The sequence below is a fragment of the Halictus rubicundus genome, chromosome 3 (genome assembly GCF_050948215.1).
Source record: "Halictus rubicundus isolate RS-2024b chromosome 3, iyHalRubi1_principal, whole genome shotgun sequence".
Classification (NCBI taxonomy): domain Eukaryota; kingdom Metazoa; phylum Arthropoda; class Insecta; order Hymenoptera; family Halictidae; genus Halictus; species Halictus rubicundus.
Genome location: NC_135151.1, coordinates 11,429,278 through 11,444,219, shown reverse-complemented (window position 1 = coordinate 11,444,219; position 14,942 = coordinate 11,429,278). Strand labels below are relative to the sequence as shown.

The 14,942-nt window shown below is 41.3% G+C and overlaps 1 protein-coding gene across 4 annotated transcripts in view; it reads right to left on the bottom strand.

Moving 5' to 3' along the window:
* Lilli (AF4/FMR2 family member lilliputian) overlaps positions 1 to 14,942 on the bottom strand; it is a 335,845-nt gene that overhangs the window by 174,964 nt on the left and 145,939 nt on the right. The gene's annotated exons all lie outside the window — the stretch shown is intronic.

Below are 14,942 nucleotides of genomic sequence, written 5' to 3'. Positions count from 1 at the left end.
CAATCGCTTCATGCCGTGGCAACCCCCTAGCGTCGCATTTTGACTCCGACGACTCTGTTACAATACATAATTGCAAAATAGAAGTGAAGCCGTGCAAGCCAACGAAGTTAAAGACAGGATAAAGTTCTTTTCATTTTAGTGCGACGCTACAGAGGGAAACATTCATTGGATACACCCCCTCTCGCAGTCTGATGACAATAATTGTGAAAGACGGATGCAAGTCGGCGGTAATGAGGTAATACTGAACGAGGTCAAATACAAAATGAATTTGTCTCCCATCGCGCGACGTTATGGAGGAAAGTGTCGTGCACGTTGTACCTCTCACGATCGTCTCACAAGAAACACGAATCAAAAAGCAAGTCAGAAACAACAATGCATCACCCGACGCGTTCAAAGATAAAGTACGTTTCCGTCCCCGTTGTGTGACGTTAAGGAGGGAAACGGCCACAACTTTCCTGCTCGCACAATCTCCTCGCAATAATTCTAAAACAGAACTAAATCGGTAGAGGACGCCAACACGACAAGCCAACAAAACGATTTCGTCTCCCGGCGCGACGTAAAGGGGGGAAACACCCGAAACAGTCTCTCTCCATCAAACCTTCTAGTCTCATTGGAATATCGTGTGTCTCTAGATGCCACCAGGACGGCACGAGAGCATGATCTCCGGGAACCAGGAAATCATTCGCATCTAAACTCGTAAATGGGAAGAGACGCGGTCCGGAGGAACGAGGCGCGATGGTTCGCCGCCGGTAATATCCGTCCTGTCGCCGGCTCGTCGGCCAATGGCCCCGGACTCCATCGAACGAGAGAGCTCACGAATTCTGGCCCGCGTCGCGGATTCTCTCCTCTCTCCTCTCTCTTCACCCTCTCGAAAACCCGTGAATTTTCCACGATCTCTCGCTCGTCCCCGTTATCGAGCCGTCCAATCTTCCCCCGCGTCACGATTCCTCCCCCGTGTCGATATTTCCGGCGAAACCGTGGAGGGAGACGAGAGAGAGAGAGAGAGAGACGAGAAAAAATGGACGAAACAACGCGGAATACACCCCCCCCTCCCACACACACACACACACCGTCGCGCGCGGTTTTCAACCGCCCCCTTTGGTAATGAATGTGAGGATCGATCGGAGCGCCACACGGAAATTATCGATTCTTTTCGGGTTTAATCTCGACTCGCGGATATGCATTCACCGGAGCTGATGTATTCGAGGGAGCCAGTGAATCGGAATCGAATCGAGATACAGCGGTGTCCGCCAACGATTGTCAGATCAAAAATCGATTTTCGCAATTATATTGTAAATTTGAAAAAAATTCCTGTTACCCGAGAGAGGATTAACAGATTGCTCGGTCACACATCCATACAGTGCGAGAGATTGTTCGTCTCTCGGAGCGACAGGGTTGAAGAAGCGGAGGGATGTTTTTAGGTAAATCGTAGAGAAGAAACGCGCGACGGGATCCGGTCTGTGTAACGCAGAACGAGCTGTTCGTCGATCCGGCACAAGATGCGGAGCCGCCGGAAACGCGGCTAAACAGGTGTTTGCGCCAGCTGCAGCTGCTCTTTCCGCGCCTCGTCGTTGGCCTCTCCTCTCCCTCTCTATTTTCTCTCTATATATTTGCGTCCCAAAGACGTTAGTCGTTGCTTTGGCGTTTCCCAAAACGTGCCAGTTATTCTCGGCTAGGTATCCTGCACGTAATGGAATTCCTCGTTTCTGGGATTTCCTTTTGGGCGACGATAAAGATGTGTTGGCGATTGGAGATCATTCTCGACGCGTTTTTTTTTGGAATGGTGGAGCAGGTGCGTGGATAGATTGATGCATGGATGAAGAGATTCGGACACGCAGTTTAATAGAGGGACGTAGCAGCAGACGGATGGCTAGATGAATTGATAGATCGATAATTAGGGAGACAGTTGGGAAGATGGTCGAATGGCTGGACAGATAGATAGATGAATGGGTAGATGGCCAGACAGATGTATGGATAGGTGGGTAGATACATGTATGGATTGATGAGCAGATAGGTGTATGCATAGATGGACCAATAGATGTATGCATAGATGGACCGATAGATGTACGGATAGATGTATGCATAGATGTACTTTATATATATATATGGATGTATGGATAGATGGCAGAGAGATGTATGGATAGATGGGTAGATACATGTATGGATTGATGGGCAGATAGATGTATGCATAGATGGACCGATAGATGTACGAATAGATGTATGGATAGGTGTATTTTATATATAGATGTATGGACAGATGGGCAGATAGATGTATGGATAGATGGACCGATAGATGTACAGATTAGTGTATGAATAGATGTATTGTATATACAGATGTATGGATAGATGTATTTTATATATAGATGTATGGACAGATGGGCAGATAGATGTATGGATAGATGGACCGATAGATGTACAGATTAGTGTATGAATTGATGTATTGTATATACAGATGTATGGATAGATGGTCAGATAAATGGATAGATAGATGAATAGATAGATCAATAGCAACATCGTAGATAGATGAACATCTATATAGATGAACGGATGTATAGCTACACAGATGACTATATAGATGAGTAGTTGTAGTTATGTACCAAGGATGGATAGATAGAGGAAAAGCATACATAGATTGTATGCTCTGTGTAATGTATCCTCCATAACGTCATACAATTTTTAAAAATCGCGAGGATATGCTCGGAAGCAGTAGACACAAGTTCATCTTCGTTCTCCTTGGCTCCTAACGTTCAGTGTCACAAGATGGACGTAGAGCCGCGACGTTAGAGAGGTTGTTCCGAGGCGACGGTATAGAGACAAAGCTGTATTTCCAATCCAGCTAGTCCAATACAAATATCGCACGGATTGCGACAGGATTCGAATCGAAGCGTATCGATAACACACACCGAAACACCCCACGGCGCCACAATGGTCCAAATCGAGGAATTAGTTGTTCACAAAGATTTTAGCATTGTTTCAAGTCATTATAAGAAATAGTAAAGCAGTTCATTGTATTCGCCTTGACGTCAGCTATAACGTGAATAAGTAAAAAATATACAGTGACAATTGAAAACCCAAGGCGACATTAATTTTTTATTTAAAAATAAAATTTTATTTAATTTTTTATATTGAACTTTAGAGAAGAGGGATCGAATGAGATGTGAATCTTGCATGATTTCATAGAGAAAACTTTGATACAATGCGTAACTATATGGAACTCAAAAGATATCCATTACCACTGATAGAAAACTTTGAAGATTCCCTTTAGTTTACTGAGCATTGTTATTTCAATAAATTATAAATATTGAATCTTGGTATACAGGATATACTCTCAACAATTATAGAAAACTTTGAAGATTCTCTTTAGTTTACTGAGCATTGTTATTCCAATAAATTATAAATATTAAATCGTGGTATACAGGATATACTCTCAATATAGACAAACTATTCATTTCAAACTATTCGGACTATTCATTTGAAACAAAAATGGACACCTAATATTAAATAGATTCTCCAGAATATCAATAAAAAATAAGTTAATTGTTTCAGTAAAAAATAGGTTCCATAAAGTGTTGATTTTTAAATGCTTGTTCTAATCACAATCTCGAATAAATCCCGTTAATTTCGCCGTTTTCGAATGTCACGAACATTTAGGAAGCAATATGCATTCGATAAAAATCCATACGAGTAAGTTTCTTTTTCATCAAATGAACAGCTTATTCTACGGTCTGGACTAGTATGCGGCGCGGCGGCTGTGCGAATATCGAAAACTGCGGTGGAAATTCGGGATAACGTTGCTGCTCCATTCGGCGACGATATCGTAATAGAATTTCGCGTGCCGTGCACCCCGCCGAACGGATTGGAAACGAGACTAAGGCAGCCTGATGAAAATGAACAGTTTATGAATTATGGATCGGCCGTCTGAAAGCGAGAGTGACTCCTGGAATTCTGACGTCGATAGCACGGTGTTATTCTAGCTTAATTGCCTGGCTCGTAACCAATTTGACCATCGTTTTCTGCGAGACAATCTCGTTCTGTCGACATTAAACATTATTTGACTACTCGAAGACACCTCTTTAAACGTGTACTGGCTCTGTTGTTTGGAACCAAATTTATCTTCGACTCCATCAAAATGTCTTAACTCACTGAAGATTGCTGTGCCCATCCGGGCACTCTCTTAATTGAAAATAAATGTATATTCAACCGTATAAAAATTATACGCTCGAAGGTATCTTAACTGGTTTACTCACTGTTTTATCGAACCAGATTTTTCATCGCTTCCAAAAAGATCTTTCAACTGGTCAGTCGATTCACGGAGAACTAAATTTTTATAAGGCCTCTCTGCTCGCCGATTCACTCCACGCATCGAAAACCAATTTTTATCCGACTATATAAAAATGTTTCACCTCCATGAAGTCACTCCCCGTTCACCGAAAAATAAAATTGTATTCAATCCTACTTGGTGAACCCGGTGACGTATAACTGCTTCGATCAACCACAGTGAGACTCTGACACAGAACCAAACGAACTATCTTCGATGAAGTTCGTTACGAACTCCCGATGATAAAATTTCTTTTAGACCTTATCGAACAGCGGACTCGATATCACACAAATGCTCCGCTCAATCGCAACGAAGATCGCCTACACGGACTACAAAGCTGCTCTTCCCCCGAAGTTTATCATTGATAATCGATGACGAAAGGATTTCCTCGGATGCATCGTTTTCACGCCTACATCCCCCCGACGCTTACAACGAATAATTCCACGAACAGCCTGACAAACGCTCGAATTAGGAACATCCACTCTGCAGAGGAAACGTTTGGTCCCGATCGAACAATCCGAATCGTCAAGAGGTTCTAACCAGCAGATTTCGAGATTACAATGAAGAGAGCGACGCGAGAGAGAGAGAGAGAGAGCTTCATCGAATATCGGGGCGACGGGGTCACAAAAGCCGGCAAAGTTCATCGCACTAACGAAGCCTGCGCGTTTTCGTGATTAGCGCCTCGATAAATGGACGCGGGACCACCGCCAGGCGCGTGTGGCCCGGCCGACGAGCAATTTTCCAAAGGGCCTAGCCGATTAAGATGGTCAAAACTGCCCTTAGAGGTTTTTTAATGATTAATGAACCATTCGAAAGCTGACCCAGAAAAACCCCTCTGAGCAAAATTTCAACCCCCTATCTTGCCCGTGAGGGTAGTTACAGGGTAAATTAGATTTCGTGCTTTTCCGCGCATTTCCCACACTCTGATGCTTCCTAAAATTCTGAAAAAAATGTGGCATATTTTGGATCCTAAGACAGATTTTTGAGAATTTTTTCAGATTTTTTTCTTGCAAACTGTGGTCGCAAAAAATGAAAAACCTCAAAAAAATCGGAAAAATGTACATTTCTCAAAAATATGAAAACATGCTATTTTGCTGTTTAGTGCCCCGATAAAGTACCATAACAGGCAGTGTCCTCAATTTTTTTTAGATTTTTTCTTTTGGGCACTTTTTGTCCAGACATGAAAAACCGAATTTTTTCGCCGTTTCTGCTATTAGGAGGAAAGTTACACTTGTTGGTTTTATCGCAGGTATATATTAAGTCATTTTAAACATTATTACATCGAAACAAGTAAGTGTTTGACCTAAGAAATGTTTTAAGAGAAAAAATGGATTGTATTTTGTGCGATATATACCAGAATGTTCGGAACGTTTACAACATCGCCGGTTGGCACAGCGGTTAGGGCGTCGGGCTACAGAGCGGATACGCGGGTGTTCGAATCCCGTTGGTGGGAAAGTTTTTTTTCCATACGTCATCTTTATTTTTTCAATTTCTTATATGGTTTATTCATGTGATTTTAACAATATTTTTTTAATGTTTTAAAAATATTGAGGTAACATTTTTAACTAAAATACATACAAAAATAGTTTTGCAGTATCTATTATTTCCTCGATTCTCTAATTGTATATGTTCATCATTGCGGTCCTGTTTAACATTGTTAATATTAAAATTCATTAATCTAGTTTCTAAGCCTTGCGTCTTCAGAAATTAGGGAGGAAATAAGAAGAACTCTGAATAAATAACACGCAGCAAAGTATTGGTTTTTGTCAAATTGAGAGAAAAGGGCTACATACTACCACTATTTTGAAAGTGAGGTATCAGGTACAAATAAGCCTAAGCCATTCCTCTTTATTGTAAGGTACATGAGGAAGTAATTCCCGTTTATAGTTACTTGAATGAAAGACTTGTTCTGTGGACATTTATGATACGGATCAGGAAGTTCATTATTTTCGGTGGGATGCAGAGGCAATTCATAGTATACTAGGTCAAAAGTACCAGCTTCTACACAAACAAGTAGACAACAAAACCTTTCCAAAAATTGGGAACAATTGGAACTGCAAAAAGACTCCATTTCAAACAGTATCCTCGGTAGATACTCTTGATTTTCCGGAAATGACAGAAGTAGATTTAAAAATTCTTTTCACGGAATCTTACCAATTTTCACAAGCAATTTCATATCAGGCAGAAATCATGGACGAACACAATAATATAAATATTAATTTATTGCCTAATCCAAGAAAATAATATCATTAAATTCGAAGTAAAATCGGAGTGATATAAATAAAAGTTAATTAAAAATGTTACCTCAATATTTTTAAAACATTAAAAAAATATTGTTAAAATCACATGAACAAACCATATAAGAAATTGAAAAAATAAAGATGACGTATGGAAAAAAAACTTTCCCACCGACGGGATTCGAACACCAGCGTATCCGCTCCGTAGTCCGACGCCCTAACCGCTGTGCCAACCGGCGATGTTGTAAACGTTCCGAACATTCTGGTATATATCGCACAAAATACAATCCATTATTTCTCTTAAAACATTTCTTAGGTCAAACACTTACTTGTTTCGATGTAATAATGTTTAAAATGACTTAATATATACCTGCGATAAAACCAACAAGTGTAACTTTCCTCCTAATAGCAGAAACGGCGAAAAAATTCGGTTTTTCATGTCTGGACAAAAAGTGCCCACAAGAAAAAATCTAAAAAAAATTGAGGACACTGCCTGTTATGGTACTTTATCGGGGCACTAAACAGCAAAATAGCATGTTTTCATATTTTTGAGAAATGTACATTTTTCCGATTTTTTTGAGGTTTTTCATTTTTTGCGACCACAGTTTGCAAGAAAAAAATCTGAAAAAATTCTCAAAAATCTGTCTTAGGATCCAAAATATGCCACATTTTTTTCAGAATTTTAGGAAGCATCAGAGTGTGGGAAATGCGCGGAAAAGCGCGAAATCTAATTTACCCTGTAACTACCCTCACGGGCAAGATAGGGGGTTGAAATTTTGCTCAGAGGGGTTTTTCTGGGTCAGCTTTCGAATGGTTCATTAATCATTGAAAAACCTCTAAGGGCAGTTTTGACCATCTTAATCGGCTAGGCCCTTTCGCGACCGACAATTCACCGGTCGACGACGCGTCTATCGATGTCATCGAGTGTCCCGGCGAATCGTTCTCGTCGGCAGACGGGCGCAATTGATCGTCGACACGAGGACCACCCACGTTTTTCCCCGTGGCATAGCGCGCGGCCCACTCGAGCAAAAATTTGTTTTCGCTGGCCGACGATGTGTCGGAATTTTCGCGACCCTTCTGCACGCCCCTGTTGCGATTTTTATTTCGCGTCTTTATATAGAGCAATAATTTTATTCCCATAAAAATGTGCTAGATTTTTGTCCGATTCTTCTGCACGGCCCTGTGGCGATTTTTATTGCACATCCTCGTGTAGAACAATAATTTTTTCGCGATCAAAATCTGTCGGAATTTTTATGCAACTCTTTTGCACGGCCCTGTTTCGATTTTTATCTCACGTCTTTATATAGAGCAACAATTTTCTTCCTATCAAAATGTGCTAGATTTTTGTGCCACTCTTCTGCACGGCCCTGTGGCGATTTTTATTGCACATCCTTGTGTAGAACAATAACTTTTTTCGCGATCAAAATCTGTCGGAATTTTTATGCAACTCTTTTGCACGCCCCTGTTCCGATTTTTATCTCCCGTCTTTATATAGAGCAACAATTTTCTTCCCATCAGAATGTGCTAGATTTTTGTGCGATTCTTCTGCTCGCCGCTGTGGCGATTTTTATTGCACATCCTTGTGTAGAACAATAATTTTTTCGCGATCAAAATCTGTCGGAATTTTTATGCAACTCTTTTGCACGCCCCTGTTCCGATTTTTATCTCACGCCTTTATATAGAGCAACAATTTTCTTCCCATCAGAATGTGCTAGATTTTTGAGCGATTCTTCTGCACGGCCCTGTGGCGATTTTTATTGCACATCCTTGTGTAGAACAATAATTTTTTCGCGATCAGAATCTATCGGAATTTTTATGCAACTCTTTTGCACAGCCCTGTTGCGATTTTCATTGCACGTCTTTGTGTAGGCGAATCATTTTCTGCTGGCCAAGATCTGTCACAGTTCCTAACTGTTCTAAACAGTTTAGAAAAATTAAACGATGGAAAATATTTGAACGAAGGTGCACAAGTTGAGGAGTAAAACGCTGCTGCGAATTTCTCCTGGTGATTTTTGTCATAAATGCTAGAGTCGGTAGTGGAACAATCGATACCAGTATTCCCCTTCTCCGTGTTCAGACATCCTTATTATCCTTATCGCGAACGCCAGGCTTTGGATAGTATAGGAACAGTATACACAGTTCCGTCTTTGTTCCCGTCGTTCCTATAAATATCGACGATATGCTCCCGCAAGATTAATGATCCTATCGGTAACGAGATAGCGACTCTTGGTCAATTGCAGCTGCCTTGGCGTTCGAATGCATTCGCAGATTGTGCACAGGAAGTTTCTCTGTTAACTATCGCGGACCTCTGATGCCTTTAGAAAATTGCTGTGTACAATGAAGATTTTTCTAGAAATAAATACGCGCTGTACTTCCGCCAGAAACTATACGCAAACGTTATTCATTCCCTTCGTATTAAAATAAATAAATTTGTATGACAGTAAGCACAAATTTTCTTTCTCTAGTTGCCAAAGCGTTGCAGCTGTGAAAGATACGGTAAATAAGATTTCCAAATAAATAAAATTTACAAAACAAAATTTACCAAAAATTCTGCTCGATTAATAAATATTGGATCTTTGTGCAAAATAAAAATTTTCTGTCTGAATTGCAACAAACTGGAGTGAAATGAAAACTTTTTTTCTTAATAGGTTTAATAGGTTGAAAATCACATATTTTTAAATTCTTCTAATGTTTTTACTGTTTTCAATTACACCTACTCATTTTTGTCATAAATGCATACGCTGTCTAATAATTATATACAAACTGTGAGTTCGAATTAACAAACTCATTAACTCATTTGCAAACTCATTAACTGTTGCACAGTCTGCAACCCTTGCGCAAGACCCTCGAATGTCAAACTTTACCAAAGACGACATCACGGATGTTCATCGGGCAGGACGACTAAATAATTCAGATAATATAAATAGTTGCACACCTGTTCGACTTCGGAATAAATTCTCCAACGCAACATCCAGAGCTTCGATTCGAAAAGCCCGTTCAGTTCGCTCGGGAGTCGAGCGCTTGAGAGCACGGTATACAAATTCTACCTCGTCCCCGGAGCCGTTCAAAAAATATTTGCACGCGAATCCGCGGTCCATAAGAAACAAGACGAAACTGCGAGAGATTCGAGAAGCTCCGCGAAAACCGCTGGGAACATCGGAAACTCTTTCTCTCCTAAACATTCTCAGCTAATAGCGGCTATTTATAAACCCGGGCGGTAGACCGTCGACGAGAAATTGCAGAGCCTACTTCCGTTCCAAATATCGCAGCGACGGTTTAGAGAAAAAAAGAAGAGAAAAGGAAAAAGGAGAGAAAAAAACTCGTTCGCGTATAAAGGGTCGCGCGTCGATTCAACGAGTCCTCGGAAACTGGAGCAACAGTTGCATCGAGCGAGAGAGAGGAGATTAGCCGATACCTTTTAAAACCAGACACGGGCGTCGTTGCCGACTGTGTAGACACCCTGGCGAACGAGAGTTTTTCCAACGAATCATTTAGCCGGCCGGGACCGATCTCCGTGATCCCCTGAGGACAGGTGTGTGCAACAGTATCGCCGCCGGAAATAATTAACCGGCGTTAACTAGCCAGTAATGATGCACGTCGGTGTCTCCAACCGATTTACGCGCTGGATCGAGAGTCCTGATTTTATTGCGGAATCGCTTTGTGCAAGTCTTTCGTGTTCTAAATTCTATCACCAAACTTTCCCGAAAGAAATTCGTCTTCGTTTAGTTAAAAAAAAAAATATTGAATCTGTAATTTAATTATTTTATAGCGAACGGGATTGAAAGTGACACGCAAGGTTACACGAGCAAAATCTTCACGAAAAAAACCGAAAAAAGCGGCCCAGTACAATTTTCTCGCCGGACGCCTAGATTTCGAGAAAATCGAATTTGAAAGTTCAGTGCTCCTCGGTGCTTCCGCGCAGATCTCGAGCACACCGTCCGAGTCATTTTCAAACGGGATTTTCTCGAAAATCGTGGCTCCAATTGAAAAGCTCAATTGCACATTTTCGCTGCAGTTTTGCGCGAAGAATCCGTTGGCGTTCGTTAGAATCGCGTGCGTGGTCGCGTTCGGTAGTGATCGCAGTGGAAAAAGATACCCGGACCGGGGTGTCACTCGTTTATCGTAATTCTTTCATCGGTAGGCGAGTCTTGTTCGATTAATCGTTTATTAAATCGGCGTGCGAGCCACGTTGCACCGTTGTTCGATTCTATTTTCGAAACGACCGTGCGCACCGATATCACCTGGCACCCCTGGTGCCCGCGTCACTCTGTCCCCCGGGGCTCTGAAACAAAGTTATTGACACACGGACATGGAGCACACGGACGCCGCTTGTCAGCGTCGAACAAAGACGAGAGAGAAAATATTGTTCGAGCTGTTCGGTGAACCGCGGCGAGTCGAATCGATTCGCGTGGTCGGTTCGTAAAAACGTCACCGTTCTGGGAAGAACAAGCCAGTTTCAAAGGGTACTCCCAGCTTTCCACCTGGCCTGTGTCCTCTTCGATCGCGCGATAAAGGATTATTACGTTATCGGGGCGAGCGCGACGGTGAACGGATCTATCTCTCTCTTTTTATGACCCCTCTCTTTCAGACTCGTCACCCCCCCCCCCCTCTCTCTCTCTCTCTCTCTCTCTCTCTGTCTTCGCGTGTCTCTCTTTCACTTCTCTGTCGGTCAATAAAACATCGCGACCATGTTTTACGACGGACCGTCGAGCGTGTTCGCCCTTTTTATACGGGTCGATAGTTCACGGTACGAGGACGCTGACGGATTCCGGCTGCCCCCCCCCGACCCTCGACGAGGAGGAATCAGTTAACGGGGACTCTGCCGTGTCCCATTTTCGATGATACCCGAGATCCACCCGGGGAAACACTTACGAATTATTCACGGGGAACACCGAACACCCCCACGCGTTTCCGCATACGCTTCGAAATTTCGGTGGACGATTGTTTTCTGCTTTTTTGAGTAGGTAGTATGATCGGCTATAACCCCGCAAGTGGTGCACGCGTTTCAATAAGAAAATTCTGAGGTACTCGGTGAAACAGGCCTTTTCAAATGGTGAAAGAATTTTAGATCGAGCTCTTGTAGTTTCTGAAAGAAAAATTCCGAAAGATGACTTTTCTCTCGATTATCTGATTAAGCAACCGAGCAACCACCCTCTGGAAAGTCAGTCGCAACGTTGAAATTGATAGATATTTTTGAACAAAAATATTACGAGGTACGCTTCAAAATATACTGTATCAGCCACGGAAACAGGGTTTGAATAGAGGCGTACAGTTTTTGAGGAAAAAATTCTGAAAAATCGCTTTTCCGTCTTTGCCCCCAAATGTACAACAGCACCATCCCCCGGGAGATCAGCTATAACTTCGCAAATGATAAACATTGTTAGATAAATGAATTGTGGGATACTCTCTAAAACAAACTGTATCGGATACGATAATAAGTTTTGTGTAACATCGTCCCCTTTTTGAGGAAAAAATTTCCAAAAATCACTTTTGCTTACGCACTGGTAACTCGACTGAGGAGCCTGGAACTCCGGAGAATGAACCACAACTTTGCAATTGACAAACAGTTTTAAATAAAACAAAATTATGACACACTTGTTAAAACAGACTATATCGAATACGATAACAGGTTTTGTATAAGGTTGTCCGCTTTTTCAGGAAAAAATGTCCAAAAATCAGTTTTCCTTACGCACTTCTAACCAGGGACTTAATATCGGTAAAATTTTCATACCGGTATTACGCCTGCGACTTAATACCGGTATATTCTGGATACCGGTATTACGCCTATGACTCTAATACCGGTATAGTCTTGATACCGGTATTGGACCAACAAAGTTCTACCGGTACCCGATACTACCGAAAATCGATATAAAATACCGATATTTTTCGGTTTCTCCCTTTTTATATCTCGCGATACGATGCCGTTCGTACGACGCCTACACATGCATACAGTAAGGAGCAAAACGAACACTATTTGAAACAGCTTAATTTTTTAAACATTAGACCGAATGACTTGAATGTTTTTAAGAAGTTAGACGGATTAATTTATTAAACGAGGTGCACAACATTTTTTAAAAATATTTAAATTAGTCGAAATGACAACTGAAATAATAAAAGTTCTTTTTTCAGCTTTTTTATCTGTTCCTGTATTGAAAATTTAAATAACCTTTGAATGTTTGATTCACTCGAATATATTATATCCATGCTGAAAATTTCACCGACATTGATTAATTCGTTTGCGAGTTATAAATGCTTAAAAGTGGGAAAATTTCCATTTTTCATGTCATACCGGTATTTCGGTTTCTACAGGGTGTTTCGTAAATGGTGGGCGAAACTTTAGGAATAGAAATCACTCTCCGGGAGGTTAACCACAACTTCGCAGTCAATAAACATTTTTAACACTAAACCTACCACGGTCAAAATTACCCGAGTTTACACTTTGCAATTATTGAAACTATAAAAATTCATGTATGGAAAATACTGGAATTAATTTCCTTGTCCCAGCATTTAGGGATGCCATTTTTATAAGGCAATATTTACCAGATACTGTTGATGCTTGGTAGGTTTGGTGGTAAACAAAAAAGTTACGAGGTATTCTGTAAAATATATTCCATCAGACACGGAAAAAGAATGTTAACCCTTAGCGCTCGAATGGCGACTGTAAGGCGCCACTAAAAATTGCTGTATCATTATTCAAAATATTTTTTACATTATTTAATTCCTTTGTAGTTAATAAATTACTAAACATTTCAGTATTGTACGAGTAAATTGCAGCATTTTCGTATGTATAGCATCAAAAAAATATATATAGAAGGGAAATATTCTAGGTCGGAAGAAATGTTTCATTTTGAAGTTGAAATGGCTTCGAGTGCAAAGGGTTAATAAGATCGTGCACTTTTTCAGGAATAAATTCCCAAAAATCACTTTCATTCGGTTCTCTAATCGTGACCTTTAACAGCGTGTTAAAGACCGTCTTTCCGTTAAGAATCCATGAAAATCGCGTGTCCAGGACCAAGTGGGAGCACGATCCGTTGCGAGTCATTGCGAATTCATTGGTGACACGTGGAGCACACCCACGAGCCACCTTACCTGGACCTTCTCGTCGGTGAACCTGGGTGGACTCTGCGAAGAGGTGATTACTAAAGCATCGAGTGCGGAGGTAGAAACCGTCTCTTTGGGCTTGGGATAAATGTTTGATGGCCTGTGCTAGCCTGATCTTTTGTACGGTTTGGAATTTGGGATCGGGAGGCGGCTGCGAGTTGCTGCAACGATGAGCTTCGATCATGCACACTTGCTTCCAGAAGAAGAATCGTTCCTCTTAACCATCCGAAAATTCTTGAATTTCTTTCTCTTCGATATTAATTTAGTCCCATTAATACTTTCAACATTTGACTCCCCTCGCGGGGAATACTCCGCGGTGGTGGAGAGATAATTCCGCGACGTTTATCATCCAGGTCTTGCCGACATATATAGAGAAATCACTGTACGACGTTTTTGGGACACGTGTATTAAAATAGAGACTTCAATACGTATTCCAGAATGGTTTAGATTTTTAAAAGCTAGAAAAAATATTACTCGATAAAAATAAGTTCCAGTTATTTGTAGCAGCTTCAAGTTGGATTTAACATGTTGAAACAACCGTCGAAGCAGGACACACCGTTACTCCAGAAAGCTGCTAACGTCGCAAAGACCGAGTTTCGCGAAGTCTCGCCGTATTTTTGCATTGGCAAAATTCCGAAAACGTAACGAAAGCTCGATTCGTCAACGCGAGATATCTACCGGAGCAGTCTTCGAAATACGTGCTTTATCTAGCCGCTTGAAACAAGCAACCGGTATCGTCAGCCATCTTGCTGAACTTTCGACAACCATGTTTGCTTGTACAGAGTACACTATAGTACACGTACGTGCAGGTACATGTGCAGGTTCGTTTTACTTTTTGTTGTTATCTCTCCAGCTTCTTTCCCCCTTGTAAGCACAACTAATTTCTGCTTGAAAGTCCGGTTTAACGCCGGTCATATGACCGCGCTTCGTCTTTTATGATCCGCTTTTACAACTTCTGTCGCGCGTGTTATTCACGATCTTATCATTGTAAGCGTACACACGTTCGGCCGACGGTTGTACGCTATTATTAAATGTAAACAAAATTCCATGGAACTCCCGTGTATCTTTCCGATCTTCACCATCACAGGTGTCGATATGTACACGGTAAACATAGTAAACACGTACACAGTTCATGTTCTTATAGCTGCCACTCCCTTTCTGTGGATTCTTGATAGCTGTGTCAATGGAGGCATTCATTCGACGACAATAATGGTAGTTTCTCTGCCAATGGAGAACTTTTCATCATTACCAGGATGCCTTAGACAATAACATAATCTTTAGAGAAT